The sequence below is a fragment of the Arachis hypogaea genome, chromosome 14 (genome assembly GCF_003086295.3).
Source record: "Arachis hypogaea cultivar Tifrunner chromosome 14, arahy.Tifrunner.gnm2.J5K5, whole genome shotgun sequence".
Classification (NCBI taxonomy): domain Eukaryota; kingdom Viridiplantae; phylum Streptophyta; class Magnoliopsida; order Fabales; family Fabaceae; genus Arachis; species Arachis hypogaea.
In genome coordinates, this window is record NC_092049.1 from 49669118 (window position 1) to 49684440 (window position 15323).

Below are 15323 nucleotides of genomic sequence, written 5' to 3' on the forward strand. Positions count from 1 at the left end.
ACGTGCTCGAAAATGCCAATTTTGGGAGCTCAGTTGCATTGTCCACCCCATACTTCTATACATCGTTGGAAAGCTCTGGATGTCTACTTTCCAATGCAACTGGAAGCGCATCATTTGGAGTTCTACAACTCGAGTTATACTCCATGGAAGGTGAAGAGGTCAGCTGGCCTGATTGCATGTTGGTACTATGCTCTTCTATGCACATTACGGGGCTGTTTTCTCCCTCAATTTTTAGTATCCACCATGCATGCCATATATGCTTGGAAAGCTCTAGATGTCTTCTTTCCAATGCATTTTGAATCACCTCATTTGGAGTTTTGTAGCTCAAGTTATTTATGTTTGAAGAAGGCATGGTCAAGCTGTTCCATATAACACGTTTAAGCTCCAGTTTAAGCTTAAACTGGAGCTTAAACGCTGGTACTCCTTGGAGGCACAAGCTCGAGCACGTTTAAGCTTCAGTTTAAGGTTAAACTGAAGCTTAAACGTGGAAATGAGAAAGCAACCCTGGAGGAGAAAAATAGTCGAACACGTTTAAGCTCCAGTTTAAGGTTAAACTGGAGCTTAAACGTGGAATACTCCTGGTGCCTTTCTTACTTCCACGTTTAACCTCCAGTTTAAGGTTAAACTGGAGGTTAAACGTGGAAATGCTCCCCTGGTGAGATTCTCACTTCTGGCGTTTAACCTCCAGTTTAAGGTTAAACTGGAGGTTAAACTTCAATTCCAGCATTATATGGCTTGGTAGTTTAAGTTCCAGTTTAAGCTTAAACTGGAACTTAAACTCCACATGTGATATTCAAGCTTCCTTTATTGATTTTGTTGCTTCCTTGCCTAGCCTCTTCTTCCCTGAAATCATCCAAACAATTGCATCAAAGTCTTGCAAAATTTCATGAGAAATCTTCCATTCATAGCAATTCAAGTAATATAACTAAAAACTCATGGAATTTGCATCAAAATCTTCATGTTGAATGATTTAAGACAAGCATGACTATTTGGCCCAAATGATTACTTAAGGCTCAAGAAAATGCATAAAACAACTAAAAATAAAAGAAAAAGGCTAGTGAAACTAGCCTAAGATGCCTTGGCATCAATTACGTAACCTTCTCTAGTATTAACTACTTAATTATCGAGCCTTTGTATCGAGTTCGCGTTTCAGTTTTAAGAAAATGCCAGAAAATTTTGTTTTTTTTTTTATTCATTAAAGTCATAATTCAAACATTCACAAATAATAATAATCACATAAATACTATTGATAAAAATTCTTATACAAAAGAGTCCAAATAAAACTCAAATACAATATACTAAACCTACCCCTCTATGTAAAATAAAATCTCAAAGGACAAGAGCGAGGGAACTCTATGAAAGCAATTAAAACCATAAAGAAAGTCTATGAAAGAAACTCAAGTCATAAACTTAATTCGTAAGTAAATTCTAGAATCGCCCGCAGTTTCAAATTGCGTCTTCAAACATGTCGCTGAAAGGGTGAAAAATTTGGGGGTGAGAACCAAACCACATGTTCTCAGTAGAGGTAGAGAATGCCGTGAAAGTAAAGAATAAAACGCAAATAGTTAACTTCACTCAAAAGTATTTAAAAGAAAAACTATTTTCATTTGTAGTGATCTTTACTCACCATGTCAACTTTTTATTTTGAAAACCAACCGCATAACATTCAAAAATCCAAAATCTTATAAAGCATCAGTTAATTATTCAAAATTCTAAACCCATATTTTCCTTTATAAAAATCTTAAAAGTTTTCCTAGACCGTATGAATGACTAATCTGTTCCAAGCATAGGTTCATTATGTCTATGCTGAACCAGCTCAATCTTTCATACTTACTAAACCTCAAACACAATCCAATCACGGCCTCAGGCCCAAGCAATTCAACCAGCACCCAATTCACCACAATCCAGCCAATCAGTTACAAACACAAGTAATGAGGTTCAAACACAATCAAGAGCAAGTATATCAAGTATAGCAGTTAGCAGTTAACAGAATTATTCACTTAGGCAAACCAATTACAATATACACACCCAAACAATGTCACATAGATGCATATGATGCATGCCTGCCCTACTGGCCATGAGCTCACGCGTTGGTTATGTTGCCAGACCCGACTCGGATAAGCGGGATTAGACCACCATCCTTATCCGTAGGTTCCATAGACAAGCGGGAATTAAACCACCATCCTTGCCCGGAACACGCAAGCGGGATTAAACCACCGTCCTTGCCTCCACAGTAAGTGGGATTAAACCACCATCCTTACTGGGTACATAAAATAATATGCAAGCGGGATCACACCACCGTCCTTGCTGAACAATTTATCAGTACGTGAGCGGGATAAAACCACCGTCCTCACTGCAGGCGGGACAAAACCACCATCCCTGCATAATGGTTTACGCACTGAGCAAGCGGGACTAGACCCACGCCCCTACCAACAATCTCATAGATAAAATATTCTTTTCTTAAAAGAATCATTGGAGTTATTATTATTAAATAAGCCTTGAATATTTATTTTGATTAAGTCCTTATATCTTTTATAAAAATTTGGACATAATCTCCTTTTAAAATAGGACTTATCCACCCTTACGGGTTCCTTCTTTCTCAACAGTTCATCAGCCTCTTTCAGCATTTGCCACAGCAATATATTCTCAGAAACATTTGATAATAGAAAATCTATTTCTTAAATTCCATATCCAAAATAATTACCAACACAACTTGGCAGCCTGATTTCCATTTTGTTTTGTAAAATATCAAATGAATTTGGAATTGTGCAAACTTTATATCCATGCGACTGTCTCGGATTAAGCTTTCTATTAAATCAAAAATCATAATTTTTCGTTTTCTCTAGCTTTGGGAATATAAGCAAAACCGTGACTGTTCTGCAGTATTTTAAATCCAGAAGACAGCAGCACCATACAACATTTGAAATTTCATATAAAATCCAAATTAAATCCAACTATCTTCAAAATTAATATGGTTAAACATAACTCATCCAAATTTCTTTCTCAATTGGTTCCAGGGTCATACTATTTTTAATGAAGGAGTTACGTAGCTTGGAAGTTAGGTAATTTTCTGCAGAATTCTGTTTTACAAATCATTGAACTCAACCTCTTCCAAGTCCCATAACTCACTTATTAAAACATAGAAAATCCTGAAATTTAAATCACATATGATATACATACTTATTTTTCACCTCCAATTAGTTTCATCTCAATATCTATCCAGGATCAAAAGTTATAAACTCCCAAAGTTACTAATTTAAGGAAACAGAATCTGACTTTTTCTGCATAATGCATCATCTTTCAAAAATTCATATCTTTAAAACTACAAGTCCAATTGTTCTGAAATTTTACGGCATTAAAATAATAGAAATAAAGCTTTATATAAAATTGGTTCCATTTCAAAATTCAAACTTCAGAATTTCCAATAGAGGAATCAAGTTGCTGCTGCGTTAAACGTTCTGCAGAAAAAACCAGTTTTGACATCCATGATTCAAAAATTCACCATAAATCATAAACTTAGTGAAAAAGTCTCAAATTCAGCAATCCAGTTCCCTATATCTCCAAGCTCAATCCGAACTTAGTCCCATGCAATTCCGATAATCACAGAAATAGTTATAGTTTTTCAAAGTTTCCGGCTTCCTTTAAAAATAATGCAGAAAATCAAGTTTTACATTTTAACTTTGAAGAATCATAACTAGTTCTATAGTTAATTCAAACTTCTCAAAATTGAGTCCCAACAACAACTTTTATTATACTTTACTCAGCCTTTACTCTTATATCATTTCGATTATCGTTGAATAACTAATTCACTTCCAAAGTCAACTTTTAATTTCAAAAATCAGTTTTTCAGCAATCTATTTAGTATTCAAAATCCAACCCTTCAAAACCCTTCAAAACCAATTCCAAATCAACCACCAACCAAGTTCATTAACATTACAATATACCAAATAACAACTCAACGGCAACAAATCCAACATAACCGATTAAAATTCAGAAATTCTCAGCAATTAGTCATCAAGCAATTCCCAATCCACATAATCAATCAATATCACAAATCAACAGTTCCAAATCACAATCACAACCATTCCAATCACAATTTCAGCCACAATTCAATAATTACATAATTAATCAATTACTCACAGCTATTAAATCTATTTGCAGTTATTCAATAAACCTTGTAGGCATTCTTAAATTGAAATCGTTTTAAACCCCCTATCTCAAAGTGTCGAAATCCATAGAAATTGGGAATGGTGCACTCATGAACAACAACCTTAATAGCTGCCATATCATCTCAAAGTAGTAGCAGCAACAGTTTGGAATCTCCGATCAACGGCAGCAGCATTATTTTCGATTCATTCTTCACTCTCGCAGTAGTAACCACGGTGGCAACAAAATAGAGTTCAAATTCAATGGAGTCGGAAATGGAAATGAGTTCAATAAAATTGGAACTACAGATAGCTTACAATAAATTATCAGAGCAGCAACAACAGGGTTTCTGGGCAGCTCCAGTGGTGGTGGAAAGCTTCAGCATCAGCCAAACAACAGCAGTAACAATAAAGAGTAGAGCCAGAACAGGGCCACGCCAACAATAACAGTTCCAGCAGCGGTGATTGCGTCTTCTCAGATTCCAGAAACCAGAGGCAGAAGCAGAACTGGCTAGCTTCTCCATTCGGTCCTCCAGCAATGATGTCCGGCGATGCAACGGCTCGGCGACGGCGACGGCTACAAAGGGCACGAACGGCGACACTGGATTGATGGCGACGGAACCCTCGCAGTGGTGGTTGTGGACTGGTGGCGACAGCGGCGTGGAGCATAGCTCCTCTCCTTGGTGGCGACCCTGACCCGCGCTCGTTCTCTCTCTCTGCTGGCCCTTCAACGACGACGACGGGCGAGCTCCAGGGCAACGGTGGTGACGGCGGGACAAGACGCGACGGCAGCTTCTCGACGGTGGCGAGCTCGCAGCAACGGCGACCATGGAGACGCGGCGGGATGAGGTTGAACGGCGACGCTACAGTTCACGAGGATGACGACGATGGTGGCACGGGCTCCTTGCGGCGGCAGTCCGGCGGTCATGGCGGCGCGGCAGCAGCTCTCTTTGCTCTCTGTTTCCGTTTCTACGTTAGGTTTAGGAAGAAAAGGGGGGGGTATGATGCAGCTGAAGGGAGAAGAAAGTGGGTAGGTTAGGGTTTCTGATTAGGAACTTAGGGTTTTCAATTTGGGAAATTAGGGTTTCTGAGTTTAATTTGGGAATTATGGTTAGAAATTAGGATTTTATAAAAGAATATGGATAGATATGAATAGATATTTTGATAAAATTGAATAGTAGAGTAATTTTAGAATCAAATATACTCTATTAAAAATATTTTGGAACATTATTTATCAACATATTGCTAAGTTCAATCAATTATTTCTAATTTAAATTATAAAATGAACAAGTTAATTATATTTTGTAAAGTACAATTTAAATTCAAATATCAATTTTCTAGATTAAATCATACAAATCTCTATTATTTTTCTATCTCCGAAACTTTAATTTCAATTTATAAAATCATTAATTATAATAAAAATTGTACATAAATATTAATTGATGTAAACTTAAAGTATTTATAAATATTAATCTAATCATTTCTAATAAAATAATTTTTAGGATTTCAAATTAATAACATAATTCATTCAAAATAGAATTTATTTAAATTAAATTATACAATTCTTTTTATTTTTCAATTACTAAAATTATACAAAATATTCCAATATAATAAAATTACTTAAGAATATTAATTGATTCAAAATAAAATTATCTCCGAGTCTATTTAATTATTTCTAATAGAATAAAGTTTAAACTTAATAAAGTAAAATCACAATTTATTTATAATTATATTTTCAAAAATGCGGGATGTTACATTCTATCCAACTTACAAAAATTTTTGCCCTCGAAAATTGATATAAGATGGAGAAAAGATTCATATTCACATCCCCTTTCGAATATTTTAAAGATACCAAGAAAACCATATAACATAAACATAAAAGAGAATATATTAGGTGGTGCAAAAGTTGATAGAAATAATTTGACGCAAACCATATTTCAAATCCAAAATCAAATAGGCACAATATTCGTTAACTCTTAACAAAGCATGATCACTTCCTCTCGTTGCCTCAAATCTCCACAACTTCTTATAACTTCGTATACTGACCAGATTAACTTTCCGTACGCACAAATCGTGTCCCTAAGAACTAGCGCATATAAGGAATACAAAACATGAGAAGAGAAAGACAAACGGCACGAAAGTTTTATGCGAGAAATTGGAAGAATACTCAAGTTCGCAATTGTACAAGATGGTATTTCGCAAGGATTTGAAGGAATACGTAAGATTATCAAACAACAAGGATATATATAAGCAATGAAATATACCGGAAGGAGAATTAAATTGAAAGCTTAAGAAAGGATTTTGAATTAAAGAGTTTTGATATGAACAGTAATAGAAAAGATAGTACAGCAATGTAGAACAATTTCAACTTGAAACAGAAGGAATTAGTTTATCTTTTTCAAAGGAAAATATTTAAACCCAACATTTTTCAAAAGTACTAAACTTAGTATAAATAATACGTTATACCGATTTTAATTTCAGATCAAGCAAATCATGCATGGTTTGTAAATTAAAGCTTGTTTGATGCTAAGGGCAAAATATTTTCTAAAAAAAAATCCTGGAGAATACTTAAGTACATAATTAGGTAAGGATAGCCATAGAATTATAATAAAGTTGGAAGAAAATCTGGTTCAATTCAAAGAATAATTTTTGAAATAAAATTTTCTATAAATCAATAAAAGAAAAATAGTATATCACAAATAAACAAGATTAAACTATATAAAGAAGTTTCAGAGTTTATATAAGAAAGTCTAGGCTGAATTAAAAACAATCCCATCAAAATTTAAGCAAGGGTTGTGGATACAATCAAGTAAGAAAAGATTTAAATTGAAATTTTTCTCGAAGAGAATCTGAAATAAATACTCAAGAAGGAAATTACAAGAAATGATATGTTGCACCGAAATAAATCCAAGTTCAAAGCAAAGAGCATAGAGTTGGTAAGGTATAAGATAAATGGTTCAAAAGATTCAAACAACAACTAGATACAGAGTCAAGCAAGGATATGCACAAATGATAATACAAGATTAGCAAGAAAGAGATCAAAAACTAGAAATTCCAATACAATTAATAGAGAAAGAGATAACACAAAGCACGAATAAAGAGCATACGTCAAAATGGAACTAATCTCTAGAATTTAGTTTCAAACGTCCCCAAAACCTCGTGATTCGCATTAACCTTATCACTTCTATTTCGTCTATGATAACCCATTAGTATTTCCATATACATAAATCATTAGTATTAAGTTGGCCAAACTTGATACCATGAGGTATGCAAAGGTAAACTAATAGCGTTAATCATCAGACAGTCATGCATATAAAACACAAACTCTTGTCATTAGAACAAGCTATAAAGCATGACAGACACTCAGAGTATGCAATGAAGCATAGTCAGTCCACTCCCAAGGCTCCACAGGAAGGACTGCCCTGATACCATATTGTAACGTCCCGTTCAGCAAAATACCTTGCTTAAGTCAGGGTATTTCCACTAGAAAGAACATTACGTAACCTTCTATAGTATTAACTACTGAATTATCGAGCATTTGTATCGAGTTCGCGTTTCAGTTTTAAGAAAATGCCAGAAAATTTTATTTTTTTTATTCATTGAAGTCATAATTCAAACATTCACAAATAATAATAATCACATAAATATTATTGATAATAATTCTTATACAAAAGAGACCAAATAAAACTCAAATACAATATACTAAACCTACCCCTCTATGTAAAATAAAATCTCAAAGGACAAGAGCGAGGGAACTCTATGAAAGCAATTAAAACCATAAAGAAAGTCTATGAAAGAAACTCAAGTCATAAACTTAATTCGTAAGTAAATTCTAGAATCGCCCGCAGCTTCAAATTGCGTCTTCAAACCTGTCACTGAAAGGGTGGAAAATTTGGGGGTGAGAACCAAACCACATGTTCTCAGTAGAGGTAGAGAATGCCGTGAAAGTAAAGAATAAAACGCAAATAGTTAACTTCACTCAAAAGTATTTAAAAGAAAAACTATTTTCATTTGCAGTGATCTTTACTCGCCATGTCAACTGTAAACCCCGCTAAAATCGGTAAATTATTAGTTAATATATTGAATTTTAATTAGGAAAGTTAAAAATACAAAACTAATATTGAAATAGGATAGAGCTCGTCGAAACGAAAATTTTGATACCAATTTCGATAATTTGGCCCAAAATCGGACCGGAAGGGCCGAACCGGTTGAACCGGGGCCCAAACCGGACCCATGGGTTCAACCGGGCCCCTAACATAAATGAAGCAGCAGCTTCATCTTCTCCATTTCACCACAGCAACGAAAAACACAGCAAGGGGGAGAAGAGAAGAAACCTAACCCTCACCATTCCTTCCAACTACCATAACTTCCTCATCCGGGCTCCGATTGCCGCACCGTTCGCGGCCACGCGCTCAGCGCGTCGAGCTCTACCTTTCTATCCAAACAATTTCTCTGGTAAGCCTTCTATTGAGTTCAGAATCTCTATCCCTCTTTCTTTGGTAAACTTGAAAACCTATAGTGAATCTTGTCTAATTTTTGTGTTCTAGGTTCAAGTTAGATTCCGGAACTTGTGGGCTCAAGCTATTGAGCATATGGGTATGGTAAGAACACCCTAACCCTAGCTCAATCTTGTTTTTGGTAATAGAGAACTGAATTGGAACATATATATGTGTATTAGGTGTAGTTTAAGAGGGTGTTTATGCATTGAACTTGAATTTGGATTACTTGGAGCTTTGTTGGTGACAAGGCTTGCTTTGGGGCTGTTTGATTGAGCTTGGAGGGGCTGTGATTTTATGTTGAGAAGCTGCCTTGGGTGAATTAAGTGATCGGCCAAGGTATGGTTTAAGTTTCGCACGTTTAATATTTACGGTGTTGTGAAAACTCAGGTTAGAGGAACCATAGAATAAGTTGGATTGTTTGTTGTATTTAATGATTAGCCTTGTAATGTTGTTAGAATAGATTTGTTAGTGAATTTATATATTAGAATTATGAGGTGTGAAAGCTATTAATAGTGTGCTCTTATATTTATTTATGATGGATTAGAATTGGTGTTTGTTAATAAGGATGTAGAGTTGTGTTGTGGTGGTATTGTATATGCTGTAACTAATTATGTAATGATCGGAATTGCATGAGACCAAGTTTGGGCTAAACTTGGGAATATACGGAACTAAACTGGAAATTTTGGGACTTTTTTGTTAAATATTAATGTAACACCCTACTACACAGTGTTTTATGCTTAAGTCATAGAACAGAGGTAGTGTGGTATTACAGACCTTTAATAGTAAGGATATACATATAATACTGAAAGAAATAATATACTAGGAGCCTTGAAACAGAGCGGGTAAACAAAAATCGCAAAATAAAAAGCGCAACGCTCAAGGAATAGGATTACTTGCGTGCTAAGAAACCTAATAGGAACATGATAAAACAATAAACGAAGGGATAAAGAAAAGCCAAGGAACAACATAACTAGCCTCTGACTCAGCCTGCGAAGCTAAGGCTGGCCGGAGGATACATATATACATATAAACATACATAAGTGTCCCCAAAATATACCAAAATACCAAAGTAAACTCCTATCTCTCCCTCAACCTCTAAGAGGAGCAGCATACATAAGTTACTTGGAGAGTAAGCTACACATATACATACATATATACAAATAGAAACCAAAATATACCCAAGGACTACTTCGCTTTCCAGAATCCAGACGCCTAGCGAGGAGCCTCTCGACCTGCATCTGAGAAACAACAATACAATATGGAATGAGAACCGGAGGTTCTCAGCATGGTAAAAGTGCCACGCGTATAAGAAATACGGTCCTGAGAATGCCATAGGCAATCCTAGAACTCCGTTATTCAATTAACCAACTTAAGTACTAAACAGAAGCCATAAACAGGGGTAGGTATTCTAAATCTGCCTAACTTACTCAAGTTCAAGCTTAACCTAACATCAAACCATTTCCTCCGTTTTCTCCATCCTTTCATCATTCAGAATGTAACAGAAACAAGCAACCAAACAAGTTCACGCACAAGTAATGATCAAATAGTACAAATAACAAGTATAACAAATAGCAGGTAATATATATCAATTAGGCATACCCAAAAAAATGCATAGCAATCAATACAAACAAATGCATATGATGCATGCCTGTCCTATGGCTGATGGGGCCCATCTGTCGGTTATCCAGCCAACCCGACAAGTCCGAAAACCTTAGACTGTCCCCCGTCGCGCATCCCCAAGAGTCTATGCATAGAGTTCACATTCAATCATCATATAATCACTCAATGGGGGCTATCCATACCCGGGAATTTATACGTGCCCGGTCACCCTTACGACGTAGGGTCAACAGAGTATCGAGATTCAACCTGGAACACGTGGTGGCGAGCCACGGCTCTTACCCAGGGAACTCGTATCTCAGATAGCATTATTCATAAGCCATTTCATAGTCATAATCATTATTTAATCATTCATCAAGCCATGGCATATTAACTCCTTTTATTAACAACCTCCCTTTCACATTTTTCATCGTCATTCCCTTATAATTCAACTTGATTACCCTTTCCGGGTCCTGACCAAACTTTTTATCAAACTCTTCTCATCCTTCTTAATATCGAATAATCTTAAAATCAACCCAACTCTAACATTAAATCAATCACATCACACGAGGATTGAACTTTAACTTCTCGAACTCATGACTATCACTAAGACATCCTCGACACTCTATTTTCTTTTCTATTTTTAATATAGCAAATGAACTCGGAATTGCACAAACTTTATGTCCAGCCGTTCATATTGAAATAAGCTTTCTAACAAACTAAATATCATAATTTTCTGATTTTTCTAGCCTCAGGAATAAAGGAAAAACCGTGACTGCAGAGATGCGAAAGGACTACCCACACCTCTTTTCAGGTAACTCCCTCTGAATTTTGAGGACAAAATTCCTAATTAGGTGGGTAGGATGTAAACCCCGCTAAAATCGGTAAATTATTAGTTAATATATTGAATTTTAATTAGGAAAGTTAAAAATACAAAACTAATATTGAAATAGGATAGAGCTCGTCGAAACGAAAATTTTGATACCAATTTCGATAATTTGGCCCAAAATCGGACCGGAAGGGCCGAACCGGTTGAACCGGGGCCCAAACCGGACCCATGGGTTCAACCGGGCCCCTAACATAAATGAAGCAGCAGCTTCATCTTCTCCATTTCACCACAGCAACGAAAAACACAGCAAGGGGGAGAAGAGAAGAAACCTAACCCTCACCATTCCTTCCAACTACCATAACTTCCTCATCCGGGCTCCGATTGCCGCACCGTTCGCGGCCACGCGCTCAGCGCGTCGAGCTCTACCTTTCTATCCAAACAATTTCTCTGGTAAGCCTTCTATTGAGTTCAGAATCTCTATCCCTCTTTCTTTGGTAAACTTGAAAACCTATAGTGAATCTTGTCTAATTTTTGTGTTCTAGGTTCAAGTTAGATTCCGGAACTTGTGGGCTCAAGCTATTGAGCATATGGGTATGGTAAGAACACCCTAACCCTAGCTCAATCTTGTTTTTGGTAATAGAGAACTGAATTGGAACATATATATGTGTATTAGGTGTAGTTTAAGAGGGTGTTTATGCATTGAACTTGAATTTGGATTACTTGGAGCTTTGTTGGTGACAAGGCTTGCTTTGGGGCTGTTTGATTGAGCTTGGAGGGGCTGTGATTTTATGTTGAGAAGCTGCCTTGGGTGAATTAAGTGATCGGCCAAGGTATGGTTTAAGTTTCGCACGTTTAATATTTACGGTGTTGTGAAAACTCAGGTTAGAGGAACCATAGAATAAGTTGGATTGTTTGTTGTATTTAATGATTAGCCTTGTAATGTTGTTAGAATAGATTTGTTAGTGAATTTATATATTAGAATTATGAGGTGTGAAAGCTATTAATAGTGTGCTCTTATATTTATTTATGATGGATTAGAATTGGTGTTTGTTAATAAGGATGTAGAGTTGTGTTGTGGTGGTATTGTATATGCTGTAACTAATTATGTAATGATCGGAATTGCATGAGACCAAGTTTGGGCTAAACTTGGGAATATAAGGAACTAAACTGGAAATTTTGGGACTTTTTTGTTAAATATACAATTTATGGCAAATTTTTAAAGTTAGGTTGTTAAATCTGTCCAGCAGCAGAAAAGATCAAACAGGCAGCAACTTGTTTGTCTTGCTGCGACTTTTACGAGTTGAGTCTTGGAGCGAAACCAATTTTGTTATAAAATTTGATTAACTTTCTTTAGTTCTCTAAAATTTCAGAATTTTAAGAGTTGAGGATTGGGAGCTGTGAATTTTTGAATATTGGTGGTCAAAACTAAAAAGAAACAGATTTCAGCAAGCTATGCATCAACTTCCAATGCTTGTAACTCTTAGAATTAAATAGAAATTGGGTTGCAACCAAGACACACTTGTTTTTAGATGAGCTAGGGGTTCTCAAATCAAAATTTAGCTTAATTGGAGTTTTGTAATAAAAGTTATTCCAATTGAAAGGTACTAAGCTTGTTGGTTTTTAAAACAGATTTTGTCTCATTTTTACTTAACTTCCAGGTAATGTAACTTTTTCATTAAAAATGGTATTGACTCAGAACCAATTGAGAAAGAAACCTGGATGAGTAAATTTTAACTACATTAATTTTCAAAGTCATTGGATTTAACTTGGATTTTATATTGAATTTTGAATATCACATGCTGCTGCTGTTTTTCTGGTTTTATGCACTGCAGAGCAGTCACGGTTTTTCCTTTATTCCTGAGGCTAGAAAAATCAGAAAATTATGATATTTAGTTTGTTAGAAAGCTTATTTCAATATGAACGCCTGGACATAAAGTTTGTGCAATTCCGAGTTCATTTGCTATATTAAAAATAGAAAAGAAAATAGAGTGTCGAGGATGTCTTAGTGATAGTCATGAGTTCGAGAAGTTAAAGTTCAATCCTCGTGTGATGTGATTGATTTAATGTTAGAGTTGGGTTGATTTTAAGATTATTCGATATTAAGAAGGATGAGAAGAGTTTGATAAAAAGTTTGGTCAGGACCCGGAAAGGGTAATCAAGTTGAATTATAAGGGAATGACGATGAAAAATGTGAAAGGGAGGTTGTTAATAAAAGGAGTTAATATGCCATGGCTTGATGAATGATTAAATAATGATTATGACTATGAAATGGCTTATGAATAATGCTATCTGAGATACGAGTTCCCTGGGTAAGAGCCGTGGCTCGCCACCACGTGTTCCAGGTTGAATCTCGATACTCTGTTGACCCTACGTCGTAAGGGTGACCGGGCACGTATAAATTCCCGGGTATGGATAGCCCCCATTGAGTGATTATATGATGATTGAATGTGAACTCTATGCATAGACTCTTGGGGATGCGCGACGGGGGACAGTCTAAGGTTTTCGGACTTGTCGGGTTGGCTGGATAACCGACAGATGGGCCCCATCAGCCATAGGACAGGCATGCATCATATGCATTTGTTTGTATTGATTGCTATGCATTTTTTTGGGTATGCCTAATTGATATATATTACCTGCTATTTGTTATACTTGTTATTTGTACTATTTGATCATTACTTGTGCGTGAACTTGTTTGGTTGCTTGTTTCTGTTACATTCTGAATGATGAAAGGATGGAGAAAACGGAGGAAATGGTTTGATGTTAGGTTAAGCTTGAACTTGAGTAAGTTAGGCAGATTTAGAATACCTACCCCTGTTTATGGCTTCTGTTTAGTACTTAAGTTGGTTAATTGAATAACGGAGTTCTAGGATTGCCTATGGCATTCTCAGGACCGTATTTCTTATACGCGTGGCACTTTTACCATGCTGAGAACCTCCGGTTCTCATTCCATATTGTATTGTTGTTTCTCAGATGCAGGTCGAGAGGCTCCTCGCTAGGCGTCTGGATTCTGGAAAGCGAAGTAGTCCTTGGGTATATTTTGGTTTCTATTTGTATATATGTATGTATATGTGTAGCTTACTCTCCAAGTAACTTATGTATGCTGCTCCTCTTAGAGGTTGAGGGAGAGATAGGAGTTTACTTTGGTATTTTGGTATATTTTGGGGACACTTATGTATGTTTATATGTATATATGTATCCTCCGGCCAGCCTTAGCTTCGCAGGCTGAGTCAGAGGCTAGTTATGTTGTTCCTTGGCTTTTCTTTATCCCTTCGTTTATTGTTTTATCATGTTCCTATTAGGTTTCTTAGCACGCAAGTAATCCTATTCCTTGAGCGTTGCGCTTTTTATTTTGCGATTTTTGTTTACCCGCTCTGTTTCAAGGCTCCTAGTATATTATTTCTTTCAGTATTATATGTATATCCTTACTATTAAAGGTCTGTAATACCACACTACCTCTGTTCTATGACTTAAGCATAAAACACTGTGTAGTAGGGTGTTACATCAACTTTTTATTTTGAAAACCAACCGCATAACATTCAAAAATCCAAAATCTTATAAAGCATCAGTTAATTATTCAAAATTCTAAACCCATATTTTCCTTTATAAAAATCTTAAAAGTTTTCCTAGACCGTATGAATGACTAATCTGTTCCAAGCATAGGTTCATTAAGTCTATGCTGAACCAGCTCAATCTTTCATACTTACTAAACCTCAAACACAATCCAATCACGGCCTCAGGCCCAAGCAATTCAACCAGCACCCAATTCACCACAATCCAGCCAATCAGTTACAAACACAAGTAATGAGGTTCAAACACAATCAAGAGCAATTATATCAAGTATAGCAATTAGCAGTTAACAGAATTATTCACTTAGGCAAACCAATTACAATATATACACCCAAACAATGTCACATAGATGCATATGATGCATGCCTGTCCTACTGGCCATGAGCTCACGCGTCGGTTATGTTGCCAGACCCGACTCGGATAAGCGGGATTAGACCACCATCCTTATCCGTAGGTTCCATAGACAAGCGGGAATTAAACCACCATCCTTGCCCGGAACACGCAAGCAGGATTAAACCACCGTCCTTGCCTCCACAGTAAGTGGGATTAAACCACCATCCTTACTGGGTACATAAAATAATATGCAAGCGGGATCACACCACCGTCCTTGCTGAACAATTTATCAATACATGAGCGGGATAAAACCACCGTCCTCACTGCAGGCGGGACAAAACCACCATCCCTGCA

At 36.3% G+C, this 15323-nt stretch overlaps 1 long non-coding RNA gene across 1 annotated transcript; it reads left to right on the forward strand.

Moving 5' to 3' along the window:
• The first annotated feature begins 11347 nt into the window (after nt 1-11347).
• Nucleotides 11348-14318, forward strand: LOC140178289 (uncharacterized). Its single transcript, XR_011870897.1, has 4 exons — nt 11348-11519; nt 11612-11665; nt 11743-11899; nt 14040-14318. It is a non-coding gene; the product is annotated as an uncharacterized lncRNA (long non-coding RNA).
• Nucleotides 14319-15323: the final 1005 nt, after the last annotated feature.